Source organism: Rhipicephalus microplus, chromosome 3 (genome assembly GCF_043290135.1).
Source record: "Rhipicephalus microplus isolate Deutch F79 chromosome 3, USDA_Rmic, whole genome shotgun sequence".
Lineage (NCBI taxonomy): Eukaryota > Metazoa > Arthropoda > Arachnida > Ixodida > Ixodidae > Rhipicephalus > Rhipicephalus microplus.
Window position 1 is genome coordinate 215,069,838 of NC_134702.1, and position 20,962 is coordinate 215,090,799.

Here is a 20,962-nt window from a genome sequence, read left to right on the forward strand (position 1 = left end):
GTGGTTGTCAGTCACGACGCTAAAGCAGCGGCCGTGGAGGTATGTTTTAAACTACTCAATGGCCCAGACGACGGCGAGGCACTCCTGCTCGGTGATGGTATAATTTTCCTCGACTGGTGTTAGGGTCCGGATTGCGCACACGATCATCATATCGGTCGTGTCGTTGCAAAAAAAATGGCAGCAAATCCACGGGGTGAATGATGGAGAGTGGGGCGAAGCATTAGTCCGTCCATTCGTTCTTGCATCCGTTCGCTCATGCGTCCGTCTGTGTTACCGTCCGTGCGTCTATTCGCCCGTCAATGCGTACGTCTGTTCGTGCGTCCGCACGTCCATCTGTGTGTCCGTCCCTGCGTTCGTCCTTGCAACCACCCCTGCGTCCGTTCATGCGTCCATCCGTCCGTGCAGCCATCCATGTGTCCGTCCAAGCATCTGTATGTGTGTATGATCGCCCATCTAGTCAGCACTCCAAGTACCACCATCTCGCATCTTCTCGTCATATATTCCGTCTATAGAAGCACCGCCTTTCAGCGAAAATTCCAAGGACTGAACAATAGGTGGCACACGCACGCTTTGTTACGGCTTGCGCTACTTGTCCACTTCCCACCTTTAACCACTTCGAGTTCATGGTGTTTACTAGTTCACTGTATTTATGGCATTGCAGCCACATGCTCGTTAAACCTTTCTAAAACCAAGGAGGTTACATCCAGTGAGTTTAACCTAGCAACCATTTCTTGCCAAATTGTGCTCAATGTACATGGCAACGGCTGCTAATTGGGAATGAGAGACAGGAGAATTGGGCTTTTAGTTAACGCGCACGCTACGAATTTTTTATTGTTCAACAACGCACAGGAGAAATCTCCCCCAGCACCACCTTGCAGGTCAAAGCGTAAGACTGGTTACGCACTACGACAACGACGAGGAACGAACGAATGCGGCTTTAAAGAGCTTCGCCTCTAAATATTCACAGCTTTGCCGGAAAGGCGAAGCGATGAACACGATAGTTACAAGTTGGAAGGTCACGTGCAGAATAGCAGGCAGATCGAAACGTGCTCCGCGTTTCTCACGCACAAATGACGCAAGAAATGTACTCACAGGTACAGATGAACGCGAAGAAGCGTTTCAGTCGCTACTTCGTTGTTTCTGAAAAGCGTGCCCTTCTCGCAAACGGAGGCTGTGCAATGATTGCAGTGACCTTTGTGCGCCCCTTAAATACAGCAGAATCGTTCCAGTGCTAGCCCAACGCCAGCCAAGACGTATGATCCTCACCGGAAAATAAGTGCACGCGAGAGATCGTCAACTCCCCTCCTCCGCGCAGGGCAACGTACACGTGAGAGATGAAGGTCTCGACGCGGTCATTGCGCCATCGTGCTGATAATGCTGAAAACTTTTTAATTACTCCTGTTAAGATGGCCGCCAACAGCGGTAAGTGGTAGATGTCAATAGCTTGTCGGTCGAACGCTAAAGGAAGTATCTCTCTGTGGCTCAGTTGGCACAAAAACAGCCAAGCCACAGAGAGATACTTCCTTTAGCGTATTTTGACCACATCTATCTATCTATCTATCTATCTATCTATCTATCTATCTATCTATCTATCTATCTATCTATCTATCTATCTATCTATCTATCTATCTATCTATCTATCTATCTATCTATCGAGCTGCCTACGACCTTTAGCTCTCCTGGCCGTTCCGATAATGGTAGCGTTACCAAACTTGGTATGGCACAACGTGACTGTATGAAGAACATTTTGACTAGCCATGGCATGAAATCATGGTGTGTACGGCATGAATGTCATGATTTACATTTCATGCTCCTCCAGCTCTTGCGACGGTTTTGTTCACATGGCAAGTTGCAAAACTGGTATGGTATGACATACTTGCATGGCAAACACAAGCGCCAGACCCTAACATGAAAATCATGACATGCGTGTCATGTAAAAACATGACTCCATGCCAGGCTTATGATGCGTTCGCGGGCGTTTCGCAAGCGTCACATATACCAAATTTGGTATTACGGGACGTGAATGGATGACGAAGGTATGATACTGGTGCAAACATGATAAACCTGAGATGCGTGTCATGTAACAACACGACTACATGCTACGCTCATGATCCGCTCGCGGCCGTTTCGCTAGATTCACGTTTACAAACACGGTATCACGCGACGCCAATAGACGACATAGGTAAATGACACATCTAAACATGATAATCACGACATGCATGTCATGTAACAACACGACTACATGCCACACTCATGAAGCACTCGCGGTCCGTTCCGTTAGCTTCACATATGCCAAATTAGGTATAACGTGACGCCAATGAATAACGAAGGTATGTGACTGGGGCAAACATGATAATCATGAGATGCGTGTCATGTGAGAGCATGACTAGATGCTACAGTCAAAGCGCCAATACATTTAGACGGGACGCGGTGCGCGTGCTCGCGGGCGTTCATTTTGTCGCGTCACGCCTGCGTTGCGACGCAAGGCACCGGTTTTGCCATATACTCGCAGGCGTGCGCCGCGCTGCGTTGCTTTCACACATGCACGTTTCAGCGCATCCGGCATCCCTCCGTCACGAAAAGAGGGAGACGCAGTGTTGTCTGGGTAACGCATTGGTGTGAAATTCGGGCCGGTTGCCATCGGGCCGCGCCGACTGAAGCTGGTTGCATTGGTTGCGCCTGGCGTCAGAATGTAAAGTCCTCGTGTTTTGCTAACGTAGCGTCGCTGTGCCCATCGTGCACGCGTGTCAATGGTACATTGGAGTATGTTGGGCCTTTCATGATGCGCTCGCGCTCGTTTTGCTAGCTTCATATAAACCAAATTTGATGTTACCTGACGTCAATGGATGACGAAATATACGACTGGTGCAAACATGATAATCCCGACACGCGTGTCAAATAAGAACATGGCAACATACCACGCTAATAGCATGCTCGCAGCCGTTGCGCTAGCTCTACATATACTACACTAGGTATCACGTGACGTGAATATATGACCAAGGTAAACGTTCATTCAAACATGATAATCATGACGCGGAAGTCATGTACGGCATCATTTACCTCCAACTTGTAACGCTGTGCTAATTTGAAAGTGACACATCAACCTTTCTTCGCGCTTCGAATATCATCGATTCCCACTGTACGTGGGATCTACCATTTTTTTTTACTGTTTCATCTCGTCATTGTGTATGTTAGCCATGAAATAGCCATAAAGCCTACCTTGCATACGCGCTGTTCGTGCGTAAGCTGTAGCATAGCTAAACCCATTGTGAATGCAAGGTAGTACACGAACACTGAAATGGTACCTTAGTGGATGGTATGAAGAACATTCGATGTGCGACAACATTGAAATATTAGCAACACTTGCTCCTAAATATGTATACGTGGACTTCTAGTTGACTAGGTTCTAATTTGAATATGCGTCCCTTTCTACCGTGAGTAAATAACTCGTTTCGCTGAAATTTCGGCGCTGACGGTAATGTCACCGTCGGCGTGATTACTTGTTAGAGGAAGAGCAGGGTTGGCAGTGAGCGAAAATTCGAGGTTGGTGAATAGGTTGGTGCAATGATGCAGAAGCCCGAGGGTGTTTCACTTTGACCACTTTTGCAGCAAAGTGCAGGTCTTCACCGAGAAGGGAAGGATATCTAGCATATATCTGTGGAAGTCTATCGCGAAAGGCTATTTTGTATGTGGCGCGTGTGTGTGTATGTTTGCCGGGGTAAGCGTGTCCGTGTATGTACGTGTTGTGTACGGGTATGTCTGCGAGTGCGCGCGATCGTGTTCGTGTGTGCGTGCATACACACACGAGCACACACAAACGCTTCTGAGCGTGCATACACACCCACACACACGCAAAAATTCGCATACATACAGAGATATATTCGTAGACACACCGTATGCGAGATAACACACATACGCATGCGGCCACACACACACACGTGCATACATAACACACGCGGGCGCTCACACGCGTGCGCATGCTATTACAACACCTCCACCCCCCAACACACGCACGAGTATATGATTCATTTTTATTCGTCAATACTGCAACCCTCAAATAGGATTTTATCCGAGTGGGTCACAATTGTTGAGTCTACACATTGCGAAACACAATAAAAATAAATCAGAAAGTATGTACAGACGTGCAGAGAGGCGAAAAAAAAAGACTACAATTTGCAATAGAGAGGCACAAGGGCATTTAATAAAATCAAATAAACACTGTATTCAAGATGACCTCTAGCGTAGAGCTAACAATACAGTGATAGAAATAAACAGCAATAATAAATGTTATGAAGTACACACAGTTATTGCTGAAGTTCCGTCGTAAACAGATTCAAAGGTGACTGCGAATCAACATCTTTATTAAGATTATACCATTCGGTAATTGCCCTGGCAAAAAGGAATATTTGAATGTGCTATTAAGGGTGTAGAATAGATCAAGTCATTGTGATGGCGTATAACTGAAACAAAATTTGAATCTCAATACTTTGTTTCTTTGTGTTGGAGTTGGGAGGTTGGCTTTTGCTATTAAACATGCTAAAGTGCGGCAGAAATGGTGATAAATAAATCTCACAGCTCTCTTATGACTTTTTTCAATTTTGTTGATATTCGTTTCAGTGTGAGGGTACCAAATTATTGATGCATATTCTAGAGTAGGTTGAACAATTGCCTAGAATGCGATAAGGCGATTGGCCGTAGTGTAAAGCTTCAGAGCTCGTTTAGAATAAAAGAGTTTATAATTGCATGAACATATTGCCGTTTTTATATGTCTCGTCCAGTTCAGGTCATACAAAATCCAATAACCAAGGCACCTTTAGCGCTATGTGTCCTTCAAAAAAAAACAGTATTCGCTTACTAAACGAATTGAAGAGGATTACGTTTGTGAGAAACCCTCATAAAAACAGTAATTTTAATATGAACTGACATCTGCGATTTATCGCACAAACGAATGACCTTATGAAATGCATCGTTCAAATAAATTTGACTTGTCTGGTTTTCTATCTCTATGTACCGGATGCAGTCATCAGCACAAAACTGGACGTTTACTGGTAGTTCATGTGAAACACCGTTGATAACTGACAAAAATAGGAGTAGTCTGAGCACTGAGCACGTCGAAGACAACCGAGCTCTGACATAGCTCATGTGGTGTGCATGAAGCCTTGTTTTTCGCATTCGTAACTTCTCGTACTGTTTATGTGTCTTTTTCTCTTTTTTTGTGGTAGTGCCAGTGCCTCAACATTCGTGATTTGTTCGCGTGTAGCATATGAACATTCGTGTCCTTTTCCATTGTCTGTGCTGCTTTGTTTAGCTTTTGCAATAATGTTGAAACATCGGGACGATGAAATAATGATGAAATAAACATTTCTTTTTCGAAAAAGTGTTCCCGAGTTTGGGAGCTCGGAATCACCATAGGTGGGAGGGTCCCTTATTCCAGGAATCCTCTGGCCACAATCACATCCCGGGCCCTGGCGACAAGTCCTCGTTGGTCATGTATGTCGCGTGCGGCAATCACGGCCTCTCACGTCTCGGCTAGGGGGTCAATATGCAGTCGTCAACTTGGTATTGACATCTTCATGGCGCCATGGTCACTCGAGTAGTAGTGGGCCAGTGTGTCTGGCACGTCGCATATCGGGCAGTTGTAGGCGTATAGCGCTGGGTAGACTCAATGCAGTAGGGTGCCGTGTGTATAGGTGTTAACTTGAAGCCTCCGAAATGCTGTGGCCTCTTCGTTAGTCAGCTTGGGGTGAAGTGGCGGGTACACCCTACGAGCTAGATGATAGTGTTGTAGGATGGCGTTGTATGTTGATGGTACGGTCTCAACTTCTTCTGCAGCGCTGGCTAACCGCGGGTCAAGCGAGGCGCTGAGGAATGCCCGGTTGACGTGACCACTGGCCGCGGCGTGAGCCGCTTCATTTACCTCGAGCCCCTCGTGCCCGGCACCCATACCACGCAGCTGTAAGGAAGCGGAGTTCGGCTCTTTCTCAGAATTTTGAGAGCTTCGGTGGAGAAGCGGAGATTCGGCCTCACGTGTAATTGCAGACAGCGGATTGGGAATCTGTGAAAACTATGACCACGTCCTTACCAGTCGTAGTGACAAGGGTGATCGCTGCTTCCTCGGCAGACTTGGAGCTCCGCATCCGGAGGTTGGCGGATGCCAGCTCTTGTCCTTCCGCGTCGACCACACGTAAAGCGTAGGCAACTTTGCCCGGGTATTTTGCCGCGTCAACGTAGCGAGCGTCGGGATCATGCTGGTGTCTTCTGCGGATGGTGTCGGCTCGAGTGATTCGTCTTTCCCAATGGTACTCGGGATGCATGTTACGTGGTACTTGGGCGATGCTGAATAATTCTCGCATGTATGGCGGCATCTTCTCTTTGCGGTCTGCCTCGCAGATGTAGCTCTCGCTGTAGCCCAAGCGCTCAAAGACCGACCTGCCCGTCGACGCAAGCATAAGTCTCTCGAGTCGGCTGGTCCTTTGGGCTCTGCCAGCTCTTGCCAGATGTTGTGTATGCCCATTCTCAGGAGTCTGGTGGTCGACGCCATTGGAGGTAGCCCTATGGCGAGCTTGGTAGCTTTGCGGATGAGCCCATTCAGCTTGTCAACTTCAGATGTCTTGAGAGTGAGATACGGGGTCCCATAGGTGATTCGGCTGGTTATAAGATCCTGCACAACTCTCAGGGTATCGTTTTCTTCAGGCCACTGCGTCGGTTTGCAACTCTCCTTACGAGGCGCATGAGCTAGTAGACTGTGCGTTGAAGTCTAGGAAGGGTGGCGGTTCCTAATCCGGCGTGGTGCAGATGCAAGCCGAGCACGTGAAGCGAGGTGACCTGTGGTATTTCGACCCCGTGAAGGATGATGCATGGGTCTTGCGCTTCGCAGGTTGGAGGTTTCCCTCGCGTGCGGGCCTTGAGTACCAGTTGTTCCAATTTTTCAGGTGCACAATGGAGGCCGCAGCTTTCGAGGTAGTTCTCCGTGACATTGACCGCCTCCAGAAGGCAGCTTTCTTGCTCTCCAGTGCTCTTGCCTCGAGTCCAAAGCGTAATATCGTCCGCGTAGATAGCGTGACGTATGCGCTGTATTGTTTTGAGAAGCCGGGGGAGCTTAAGGAGTCCCACGTTGAAAAGAAGTGGTGACACAACAGAGCCTTGAGGTGTACCCCTGTTCGGCAGCTCACATTTTTCGCTCTGTATGTTGTATATTCCAACCGTGACCGTACTACCGATGAGAAAGCTTCGAACATATAGCCATAAATGTTGGAACCGCAGCCGGTATCTCCGAGAGTTTGTAGTATTGCTTCATGGCTAACATTGTCGAAGGCGCTTTTCACGTCAATGGCAAGAAGAGACGACTTGCTATTCTCGCTCAAGTGATCAACTAGATCTTCTTTGAGGAGTAGGAGGATTTCCTGCATAGAAAGCAGCTGGCGGAAGCCGAACATGGTGTTTGGGAAGTACCCGTTGTCCTCAAGGAGCCACGTGAGCCGGTCATAGATCTTATGTTCAAACAGCTTGCCAACGCACGAAGCCAGAGAAATGGGTCTAAGGTTGTCAACAACTATGGACTTGTTGGGCTTAAGTATAATGATAATCTCGAAGCTTCCACGCGGCTGGAAGCTCTCCTTTGTCCCAGCAGTCATTGTAGTACTGTAGGAGAGCAGTCATAGCCTGATTGGGTAGCTGTGGGAGGTGCTTGTTGACTATCCTGTCTTTGCCTAGACTCAAGTTTCTTGTAAGCTTGGAAAGAGCTACATGAAGCTCTGCTGGTGTGGAGGGCCTGTCAAGGTCGGATTTGGGCATGCCTTCGTATTCTTTGTGTGGTAGTGGCATTGCCGCTGATTGGACAGGGCCACGCAGCTAGTTGCATAGTTCGTGGAGTAGGTCTTCCTCCGAGCCTTCGTAATTGTGTGTTAGCTGACGTACTCGTTGTCGCTGCTGCGTCTTCGTGCGACGGTCACCGAGGAGAGTCCACAGCACGCACCACGTCTTCTTAGAGATTAGCGTACCCTGCAGCTTATCGCAGAAGTCGCGCCAGTTGTGTCTCTCTAGGTGTTCGGCTTACAGTTGCCCCTCTTCTGTCAATAAGGAAATTCTTTTCCTGAGTTTCTTGTTCAATTTTCGCCTCTTCCATCTCTTCAGTAAGGCACGTCTGGCCTCTCAGAGGTGGAGTAAGTGGGAGTCTACTGCCGGATTGTCTTCGTTAAGCTGCATTACTTTGGTGCACCGTTCGGCGGTATCCATAATCTTGGTGAGCCAGGCGTCTATGTCCGCGATTGCGTTGTCATCATCGCGCTCGTTTATGAAGGCGTTCCAATCTGTCAGTCTTGCTGTGCCTTTTTTGTAGGTCGCCGGTCATATTCGATTTTTCGTTGAATTATGTGGTGATCACTGCCAAGCGTCTTGAAGAGACAGGTCCAACGCTCCTTCTTGACATCTCGTGTAAAGGTGAGGTTCTGGCGTGGTATCTCTCGAGACGCTGTTTCCCACTCTCGTGGGCTGCATCGGATCATTCAACAATGTGAGGCCGTGCTGCTAAGTGAAGTCTTGGACACTCGCGCCTTTCTTGATGATGAATACATATCCCCAAGCTGTGTGTGAAGCACTGAAGTCCCCTACGACCACTAACCGGTGACCTTTTGTGCGTTTTGTGAGTTCGCGGACGAAGTAATCGTAGTCCCTGAGCTGATCTCGCGGTGGGCTGTATTCGTTAGTGATGTAAAGGCTTTGTTGCGATTTTTGTTCTGGTATGACTTCCACGATGGAGTGTTCAACTGTAGTGTCTTCTAGTGTATTTCGGCCGCAACAATTTTCTTAAGTAGAATGGCGGTTCTCGGGGTCAGAGTGACGGTGTTGTATCCTGAGAGCCGCACTTTTTCAGTATTGTTCTCCTGTACAGCGATGAGGTTGGGTTGATTTCCTTTTTAAATTCTTTTGGATGCGCCAGCCGGGTTCTGTATGATCAACAGTTCCAGTGCCAAACGCGAAAAGTTAGTTGGGGAGTAGAAATACTATTCTTAGAGCCTGCCATCTTCGTGAATATCTGGTACGTTTACCTGGTCGCCTTCGGGAGAGAAGGAGTGAGAAACTTTTTCTCTCTTTGGGCGTGTTTTTTTTCTGCCATGACAGTCTTCAAGTTCCGCGTGACTAATGCAATTGTTCTTGACATAAGCCATGAAGTTGGTTAGCTGCGACTTGAGATCGTTGATTTGGGCTGCATGTACTGGAAGATCAGATCACCATTCCCTCTCGATGCAGCATCAACATTTGCGTCAGCTCTCAGAAATCAGCATGCCTGCAAGGCGTTGTTGAAAGCGGCCAGCAGCTGCTGATCAACTGCAAGATTTCCGTCGCAAGAGAAATAGCCGATCTGAGAGGGGGAAAGCAATAGTGATGCTCACGAACTTCAACGAGTACAAACTTGTGAGCAATGGCATGACAGTTACTTAATTTGAAGAAATCGCCTAAGCCAGCATTGTTATAGCCCTCGCCGAGCCTACTCAACCTGCTTTGAAGAACTGCGGTCTCCATGAGAATTATGACGTCAATCCGACTTTTCCTTTGCAAAAGCAAGAACGACTGAAAACCTGCTCCTGCAATACAAGGAATCCTTTTCATCGTCGTCAAAAATTCGGCAGACACCACTTGCTTAACATCGCATTCTAACAGAGGAGGGAGAGTACCAGACCACTCCGTCAGAGCCCTTACAGAGTGTCGACGCGAGAGCAGGAGGCAATAAGAAATACTACCCGACGACATCATACAGCCTTTTAAGAGTACGTGGGCGTCACCTGTGGTGCAGTAAAAAAGAACGACGGCACCCTACGCTTCTGCGTCGATTATCGCCACCTGAATAAATTCACTAAGAAAGATGTGTATCCTCTCCCACGAATAGAAGACACTTTTGATCGACTCCACAACGCGAGGTATTTTTCGTCAATGTACCTCAAGGCCGGCTATGGGCAAATCGAAGTTGACGAGAGAGACTGCGAAAAGACGGCCTTTATAACACCAGACGGCCTCTTGAATTCAAGTTGATGTCGTTTGGTCTTTGCTCGGTTTCCGCAACTTTCCAACGCGTTATGGATACCGTGCCGGACTGAAGTGGCAAACTTGCCTAGTGTACTTGGACGATGTCGTCGTGTGTTTCTCAAGCTTCGACGAGCATCTCCGGTGCCTTGAGGCTGTACTTCAAGCAATCAAGACCTCCGGGCTCACTCTCAAGCCAGAGAAGTGCCGCTTCGCGTACGAGGAACTTATGTTCTCGTGCCACATGATAAGTAAGCCTGGTGTACGCCCCGACCCGCAGGAAACAAGCGTCATCGCTGCATTCCCTCGACCCGCCGACAAAACAGCCGTCCGTCAGGTTCTCGGCGTCTGCGCTTACTACTGGCGGTTCGTCAAACACTTCGACCGGATCGCCGAGCCACTCACTAACCTTACTAGGTCCGACGTGGAATTCAAGTGAAAACTGGCGCTGCAAGAAGCATTTAAAGAACTCAAAGGACCCCTGCAGACGCCTCCGTTGGTTGCACATTTCGACGAATTCGCCGAAAGAGAAACACATACTGATGCAAGCAGTGAAGGTCTCGGCGTCGTTCTTGCACAGAAGACTGACGGACAGGAAAGGGTCATCAGTCATGCCACCGGTAGCTATCAAAGGCGGAGCCCAACTATTCTACAACAGAAAATGAGTGTCTTGCCATAATTTAGGCTACCTCAAATTTTCGCCCCTAACTTTACGGCAGGCCTTTCACAGTTGTAAGCGACCACCAAGCCTTGTGGTGGCTGGCAAATTTGAAAAAATCTTCGGGTCTTCTCGCAAGATGGAGCCTGAGACTGCAAGAATTCGACATTTGCGTCGTTTACAAGTCGGAAGAAAGTATTCCGACGCCAACTGCCTGCCTCATGACTCATCGACGCACCACCGCAGGATGACCGGGATGATGTCTGCTTCTTTGGAACCATAAGTGCCAACGATTTCGCTGAACGACAACGAGCCGATCCGGAACTCAGGGGCCTTATGGAATACCTCGAGGGCATTGCTACCGTTGTCCCGTAGGTATTTAAGCGAGCAGTGACCTAATTTATCGTACGCAGTGGTGTTCTCCAAAGGAAGAACTTATCGGCGCATCGAGCCAACTACCTTCTCGTCGTGCCTATCGCATTTCGACCAGAAGTACTCCAGCCCCTGCACAGCGACCCCACGGTTGGACACCTGGGTGTTTCCCACACGCTTGCCAGAATACAGGAAAAGTATTACTGCCGACGTTGCTCGTTACGTTAAGACTTGCCGAGATTGTCGGCCACGAAAGACACCACCGACTAGGGCAACTGGACGTCTACATTCCATCGAGCCACCACGCCGACCATTCCATCAAATCGGTATGAACCTACTAGGAACATTTCCTGCCTCGACTTTAGGAAACAATTCAATCATCATCACTACCGACTACCTCACACGCTATGTCGAGACAGGGGCCCTGCTTACGGGCAGTGCATCTGAGGTAGCCAAGTTTTTTGTTGAAAACATCGTTCTACGCCACGGCACGCCGAAGGCCCTCCTCACTGACAGAGGTACGGCCTTTACGGCAGACCTAGCGCAGGCGATCCTGAGGTACAGTCAGACAAATCGTCGCCGCACCACTGCCTACCATACACTGACCAATGGCCTCACTGAGCGGCTAAACAAGACCATCGCTGACATGCTGGCCATCTACGTCTATGTCAAACACAAAACGTGGGACGCCATCCTTCCGTACGTGACCTTCGCATACAACACCGCAGTGCAAGAAACGATGCCGATGTTGCCATGCAAAATGGTCTACGGAAGGAACTCGACAACTACGACTGACGCCATGCTGCCGAATGTCGCTGATGAAGAAAACCTCGACGTCACCGTCTTCGTACAGCACGTGGAAGAAGCTCGTGAACTCAACCGCCTGCGCATCAAGAATCAGCAGGCGGCCGACAGCCGCCACTACAACCTTCGACGTAGCTTCGTGGAGTACCAGCCCGGTGACCGTGTCTGGTTATGGATGCCAATACGCCGATGTGGACTGGGTGAGAAACTTCTGTGATGGTAATTCGGACCGTACATGGTAGTTCGACATCTTGGTCCACTCGACTACGAGGTTGGTCCTGACGGCAATACAAGCTCTCAACGGCGCCGTGATCGACCTGAAGTCGTCAATCTTGTGCGCCTCAAGCCATTTCTTGTGCGAACCTGAGGACTGTAATTTGTCACTGTATTGTGTGTTTTTGTCTTTATTTTTGTACATTCGTGTTTTTTTAAAGCACCAGGACGATGCCTTTTTCGAATGGGCACAATACCACTTTCCTCAAGTTTAGTTATTACGCTGTACACTATGTTCAGCGCAAACCGCGCCTGTGATGTTCAAGAGGCTTTGAGGCTGTAGTGAATAGTTTTGTTAAGATTACGCCCACTTCGTGAACAATACAGATTATTCGAGAACTACGTCGCCACTAACGATAACGCTAGAATATTTGATGGAAAGGGTATAAATGCCGACACGATTCGCCGCTTGTCAGTTGATCGACGACCGACTGCTCACCACTACCAGTGCAGTCTATCGCTGTACTTTAACTTTCCTTATACGTGGCCAGAAGTTCGGTCCGAATAAACAGTTTATTATTTGACCTGCAGTCTGCTCTCTTCATTCACGTCACAACCCCGTGACACTATTCATGTGTTTACCAGTGCGCCAAATTCTTCATTGCTTCTTACCCTTTCATACTAATTTTGGTTCACACTAAGTTAACCAAGGCACATCACATGCCGTGGAAGGCATGTGATGTGTCCAATTTAGAAACAATTCAGAACATGGCTGTTCGGTTTGTCTGCTCTGATTTTACAAAAAAATTCCAGTGTTTCAAAAGCAAGAGAAATGTTTGATTGGGAACTTCTAGACAAGTAAAGCGAACATCTGAGGTTGAAACTTTTTCGCAGCATATTTCATAGCAGTGCAGGTCTGGACCTCTCAAGATATTTTCGCAAACCAGACTATGTTTCACAGCGACTAGATCATGCCAGTAAGATAAGAGGAATAGGCTGCCGCACTGACCCATTTCAAATGTCGTTTTTTCCAGGACGATAGCATGATGGAATAGGTTGCCTTCTGAAGTAGCAGAAGTTACTTCACATAAAATATTTTCAAGATTACTTAAGGGTCTAGAGTAGTGTACTCGCGAGGATGTGTAAGGACGAGATGGTACTGTGAAGCTGCTTTGTATTGTCTATTAGCACGTGCCGCTATGTATAGTTGACAATGAATTGCGTTGTTATTTTGTTGTACAAGTGTGAGTATCTGTATTGAGTGTTGAAATTTTGTATTCTTTCCCCCTCAACTGTAATGCCCATGGGCGCATGGGTACTATGTTAAATAAATAAAACGAGTTGATCACGGGAGCACCCAGACGTAAGCAGCTAGAATGATAGATAGATAGATAGATAGAAAGATAGATAGATAGATAGATAGATAGATAGATAGATACGTCGATAGATGCCAATAGTACTTGCAGTACACCAAGAAATGCTTCGCAAATTTAGCTGTTGTGGGGGGGGGGGTCCATTACAAGACGTGAATAGGAAACGAGATGCGCATCATTCAGTGGTTAGAGTATCTTCGGCGAGGTAAAAAATGTGCAGAGCGAATGTAAATACAAAATATACCCGTATGTTCAACACACAAAAACAAGAAGGTGACACTGAAAACACAATCCTAAACTTCAATAAAACATAGCAATATAACATGTACCAAGCAAAAATAATTTGATGGATGAAGACAGTTTTTTGAAAAAGCAATTCTTTACATTGTTTTTTATTATATATTCTGTCGTTGATATTTCAGGGATGTAAGGAAGCGAATTTAACAGCTTGATTCACGTAAACGTAGTGGTTACCTTCCCGTAGTTCGTGCGAGTAATAGCCTGAAGACAATTACGTAACTCAGAAAACCTTGTAACGTTGTTATTCAAAAGCTTGCCTCGATATTGCCCTCAATTTGTGCAATACTACGAAAATGCCTATACATCATCCGAACTGATCGATTGAAAGAGTTGATGAAGAAGATGGATATTTATATTTTGATAAGGTGGCGTTGCATTGGTAAAGAAATGGCTCAATGTCACGAGACGAAGTCACTGATCTTGCATGCGTTGAGCTTGGTTGAGAGCAATACAATGGTTGAGATGGGTAAAATATGTGTTGCCCCAGGCTAATATGCAGTTAGATGGCTTGGAGTATGTGCGTGATAAAGGGAAGGAATAATATGTGGCTAAAATCATGTATGAGCGTTGCTTAAGGCGTGTACCCCGAAGGATATCTTTCAAATGAGTGATTGGAGATGAAGGTATAACTTCATATGCGTGTCAAGGACGGTTCCACTTCCTATCGACAGTACTTTCAAACTCCTGGGGATGGCCCCAAGAGTTTAAAAGTACTGTCGATAGGGAATGGAAGACCATAAAATGGTTTCGGGTGGCTTAGTCTTTAGCAAGTTCTTTTGGCACCATAAACCAGCATGGATTTTTTTTTGATGATTGACGTTATTAGTGCGAGTAAAAATTGTCGTGTCATCTGCATAGAACATGCAGTCTGTAGTATCCAAAGTGTTCGTATATCATAAATAAATGGCAAGGAAATCAGCGGTACAAAGATCGATTCCTGATAAACGCATTATTTACTTTTTTGTAGCTGCAAGTTTACCGTCAATCTGAACAACTTGTGTACGGTTAGATAAATTGATTGAAATATATTGAAGTGGTGAACCAGTTATGCCATACGACTGAAGTATATATGTGTAATAACGTTGTGATTCGTTTTGTCAAACACTTTTGTAAATCTCTAAACACGGCTCAGCCGTGGTGCTCTAGTGGCTGAGATACTCGGCTGCTGACCCGCAGGTCGTGGGATCGATTCCAGGCTGCGCAGCTGCATTTCCGATGTAGGCCAAAATCCTGAAGGCCCGTGTGCTCAGATTTGGGTGCACATTAAAGAACCCAAAGTGGACGAAAGTTCCGAAGCCCTCCATCACGGCGTGCCTCACAATCATATGGTGGTTTTGGGACGTTCAACCCCACATATTCATCACCACCCAAGAAAGATTCGTCAATCGCTATTTAACGCGATAGCGTTAGAGAGCTCGTGTCGCTGGAATTCTGCCGTAGGCGTCGGCACCGTTGGTTGTGATCGAAAAATCGTCCGTGAGCGAAAAATCTAAAAAGAAGCAAATAAAATAAAGAATAAAATTTTTGGTCTCGTTGAGAATTGAACCCGAGCCATTCGCGTGGCAAGGTGGTGTCCTACCACAGAGCCACGATGTTACTTGCAGCTGCTACGGGCAAAATCACTACATAAATGCCATGCAGTGCAAAGAGAGTAACGCATTTTGTTCGACAGGTGTCACGACGAAAACGCACCCATTCGGCGATTTGTAGGCGTACTTGCGAGGCCATCACACTACGTCAAAAAAGGCTGGGATAGTGCAGCCATCGCCAGTAAAAACACACAGGAACTTTCAAACAGGGCTAAATATGGACAAATAAGTCTATCTAGTTAAAAATATATCATGCCTTTCCCGAGGCGTTGATCAAGCAAACAGCAAACGCTAGATAATGTGTTGCCACATGTGAGGGATCTTGACACTCTTTATGGCCTCCGAGATGGCGAGCACGCGGCGTATGTCTCGGAGGCCGTGCGACTGTTGCTTTAGATCAAAAACCTGTAAGCACCATTCGCGCGCGCACGCTGGTACAACTACCGTGTGTGTGCGTGCGCGCGTGTGTGTAAAAACATATCATTGTGTTGCGCTATGCACGTATGCACATTATGCAAGTGTCCATTAAGCGGTTGAAGGGCACACTGGAGGCCAGATTTCGCTATAGCGTTCAACTCTTCAGGTGAAGCGTAAGGGTCCCCAAGTTTGTTTTAGTTTATCCGTTAGGGCTTAAAGCGTAAGATCAGTGGAAGAATGACCATGATGAGAGCAATGCTGTTTAGATGTACTGGATTAAACTTCGTTAGATAAGACACTAACTATGCATGCGTATAACGCTCATTTATCTTGCTAAACAACGGCAGAACACAAATGGCTCTGTAGTTACCGAGATTCACGGTCATCTTTCTTGTAAAAAGATGTTATTGTACCAATTTTAGGGAGTCGGGATATGCACATCCTTTAAACAACATATTAGCAATATCTGTAAATAACAACAGATACCTCACTAAAAGCTTACTTGATGCGGGATGGGTGAACAGAGCCGAAACCGGGTGTCATAGACCTGAGCAAAGATATAACATTCAAAACCTCCTCATCATTCGCAGGTCTCAAGTAGAAAGGGTGTGGTTGACCTTGCAATGTTGGTAATGGGGGATTTGTGAGAGTCTCACAGGCGGTGCTGAAGTACTCACTGAATGCTTTGGAGATGTGAGATGGCTGGCTGTATGTGTGTGCTCAGTTGTTGTTATTGTTGTTTGCTCACCACGTCTTTATTTGAAAATTTATTTATGACACGACAGTTGCGGTGCGTTTATTTACCTTTATTCAGAACTTATTGTGAAAGTGATCTCCGTTTTGCAGACCTAAGTGTGGCTGCTATGGTGTTGGAATATTTACTGAACTGAACTCTCAAGTAAAAAGTTAAATGACTCACAATTCACTCTTTTGTGAAGCTGGATTTTTCAAAGATACATCCGAGTAGCGCTTTTGTAACATAAGGTATTATGCAGTACTGATATAATTAGTGATGATATGGGTACTCGGGCATTCATTCATGCATTGTGTAGCTGAATTAAGAAATAGCTGATAGGCCCTCTCAGCAAAGGCTTCATTCATCACGACGATTCAGTCTGGTGATCTTACCATAGATACGAATTTTCGTCATTCAAAACGAATCCATTTATGTAATACCAACCCTTGTATTCACGCTTGTCAACAGTAGGAAATTCACAATAATAATTTGTGAGACTGTGCCTAATGATTCCTTTCGCTATATATGTTGCAAAAGTAGTTAGTATGCGGGAAATTAACGTACAAGATCCTCTCATATCACATCTGGTAGGAATGATTATTAAAGATTCATGGCCGTAGCCAAGTAAACACCCATAATATTCAGAACATGACTGCTTGCTGGGGTCAATAATGTTTACGTTGATGTCTCCGCAGAATATTATTTTAAGTTTTCGTTCATTATAATATTCAACAAACGGAATTTTGAGTATGAAGATGTTGGTGAAAGGTAAACGCACCGTAATACTGGGTTGCTTTCGTTATCTGAGTAAACGTACTTACCTAATTATAACCCTACGGTTTCACTGTGAATATTAGAAAACGCAAGGCCATAGCTGCATATGTACTACAATGATGATTTAGTAAAAATGACGGATCCACCATCCCGTGGTGTACCACAACAGCAGTGTTCTGCATTGCACCCTGATAGCCCATACAACATCACATCGTCCCGCAATAACCACGTCTCAGATAAACAGCCAAACGCGATATTCTGAATAATTAAAGAAAAAAAAACACTGTGAGACTATTGTAGTTCTTACGTCGGCCGCTAATATTAAAATCTGTCAGTGATATTTTGGGGGATTTATCACTGAAATATTTGTCACAGCTTTACGAAAAAACATTCTTGTGCACAATATCCGCAAGTAGTAACCATAGTAGACTTGGAAAAAGAGCAAGGTCAACCGCACAAGAGATACGGTAGACACGGCTGTCATCTCTTTTTCAGGCCTTCATCACGCAGGGGTCAGGCCAAAGATGTTTCCAGCCTTTTGCCTTTTCAGTTCAAGTGCCTGTGCGAAGAGCCGTTTTTTTTTTTTTGCTTGAGACTATTATTCGCATATAAGGACTTCGGGTTTATTCGGGAATACACAAAGGTCTTGGTCATTGAGCGAGCCTTTCGTTCTTTTTTTAAGAAATATGTTTTCTTTTCGGTAGCAGAAGCGTGCGACAATGTTGGCCTTTTATGGCTCGCACACGATGCACAGCGTCCACAAATTCTGCTGCAATTTTGCACTCTACATCTTCACACATGAACTGCAAGACTGCTTTCACCGTTTCTTGCAGGGACACTTTTATTCTGTACGTTGTTTAGGCGACAGTACTGTTCAGATTCACACAACCTTTGTGTCGACAACTTGTTCATTTTCGTCCTTGAAAATTCTGTGAAGGGCATAGAAGAGCTTCATTTGACAATAGCTTATATATGCTCCAAATTTGGAAATATTTTGGCAAACTAACAAAAGCGAAAACTATAGCGAAGTGCACAATACTTAAGCACGAAGGACACATAAGTGAGCATTACTTAAAATTTTGAGGCTATTCTCAAGTAAGAGAGCGAAATTATGAGAAAAATTGCGACATGTGTGAGCTGAGAGAAAATTAGAGCTGTTTGACGTTGAGATGTATCATGTGGCGAAAATTACGTCGCTAGCGAAAAAGAAATCGTTACTGCTGAACACCCATGAAATTCACTCAGGGTATAGACCAAAGTTATGCTCAGGGAAGTGCATATATCCAGACAATTTGGTGTATATTCACCGTAAATGACAGAATCAAGTTATTGCTTGATTCAGCTTCAACCAGTTCGAGAAATATTGTTAACACAACCTTAGCATGCGATGCTAGTTTACATGGCCACCTCTCCTGCCTCGTGCCCATCATCTTCCAACTCGGCGTCAGTTGGAACCCGAGTCTTTTTCTGCAAGGATAGGGGCAACGTCCTGGAAATGAGGCGCCTTTCCGGTAGGAAGCGGGAACCAAACACGCCGTGATGCTTGGTGCTAGTTTCCTGGACGCATGTGTGCGTTGCATCCTGAGTGGCTTTCCTGTTTTCCCGCCATCTGGCGACAAGGCTAGGCAGGCCAACTTTAACGTTGTTGCTGTTGCGAATTAGTTGACATGTGTGTTAATCATTGTTTTACCTTAGGTTTGTGGTTTGTGTTGGTATATTTAGTTTGGCATCACGAAATAAACGTCCACACCCGTGTAGCTGTTTTGTCTGAATACCCTAACCACGCACACACGATCGGTCTTCTAGATTTCGTAGGTAAATAAAATCGGCAGACATGGTGACTGCCCTCCAGCCTAATGTTTATGGTAAAGCCGCGTTTAGCTAGGGCCTCATTACTTTTGGCGCAGGTGACTCAGCTATAAAAATAGAGAGAAAACGTTGTTTCCTGAGCTAGGGCAATGACGAGTCGAGCCGCGATGAATATGCAACTGGGTTCGAGCATTCGCTCTTTACAAAATAATTTTTATTGTAAATAACTACAGACGTATTCCAATCGACAAGAATTCATTCACTCAGACTGCGCTAGAAGCGCCTTTAAGGCGTAGTTTCATGTTAAGTGAAGCCATGTCTTTTGGAATCTGTTGTCGCGTATCCGGCGGCCATAACTGGTCGTGTCACTGTAGCGAAGACCGGCTTGCAGGTAGTGAAGGCACTGTTCGAACTCTAACCCTTCGAATGTTCATCAATATAAAATGACATGCATCCACTGTAATCGATGAAGTGCAGCCATACGGCCATGTAGCCCTCATTGGTAAACGCAACCAGCTCTCTGTTGAAATAACAGCCAGCGCAATGAAAACCCCTGCATTACTTCATCCTTCTAGTAATATGAAAGGGGAGTAAGAAGACAAAAAAGGGGAGCAGGAAGCACGTGCGTTTTGGGGGACATTTTTGTGGACATGGGGTGACTTGAAGGGTTGATGTAAAAGTATAATAGATGAAAAAACATCTACCATGTTCACACAAAGAGATGCTGCTCATGCAATAAATTATAGATATGCGACAACTACGGCGTAGACCAGATCTCATTTTGCTGTTGTTGCTGCACTTGCTGTCCGTAGGTTTTTATACAAGAATGATATTGAGTTCGCCGTCCAGGTTGAGTTCTCTTTGAGTTTTCATTGAGTTTGGCGTTCAGGTACAGCGGTGTTCAGCAGACACGTTCGCCATGCATATGCACTATTGCGGACTTTTTTGCCGTTATGTCTTCTAATACAGGCATAGGTTCGTTGCTGTGCTAACAGGAAGAATGGTAACATTTCTTTCAATACCAAGGAAGACATCCTTGAGCCTACTGCAGGACTGTGAAACATACAAGTTCTTTGCTATTTTGCACCGTAACCTCAGTCCAGAAATCGCACGACCGACGTTTTGATCCGTTTATATTAAAGCGCCACATCTCAATTGGGGATTGGTTGCGGCGTAACGCTGTGAGATTTTTGTGACGTAGGTTTTTCGAGAAATCACTTCATAACCCCGAAATTCGCATGCCAGGTAGTACTAATATACTTAGCTCTATTCTTCCTAGTTTGCAAGATTACTAAGCGTCTACTAATCTGATACCTTACCTTCGTGATCATTGATAAGATCGGCATACTGGGTAAAGGCAGTAACCTAACTGAAGAGTTGCTGATGGTACTCATTTTTACGCATTTTAGCACATTTTCTCCAATGAAGAAAATCTCCATAAGCTTCGTCGGTCTCGATTTTCTTCGGCACCAACCGCCGCCAGGAATTACCGTACTGACTGTTTCGCTCAGAAGTGGACTCCCATTATTACTATAAAGTTTCTTTATTTAATTTTGATAACAATTCTCGTGGTTTAATTTGTGGTGTAACCTACGTGTTACAAGCTTCTTTGAGATTTTTGTGCCACAACTATACTTTATTGTTGTTTTACACTATTGCGCATTGTGGAAAGTCAAAGTAAAGCCAAAGGACACAGAGCTGTCATGTGCCTTGCTACCCAATAGTACGTAGCTGTTGGCTGTAGAGGACAAGTTATGCAACTTATATACGCTATTCATGGAGCTCTCCCCGAACACGATAACTACACGCTCAGTGACAAATACCATACACAAAACCTAAGACGCTCATGCGCGTAGAACCGTAGGCCCATTATCACAACAATACTAGCGAACTGAAG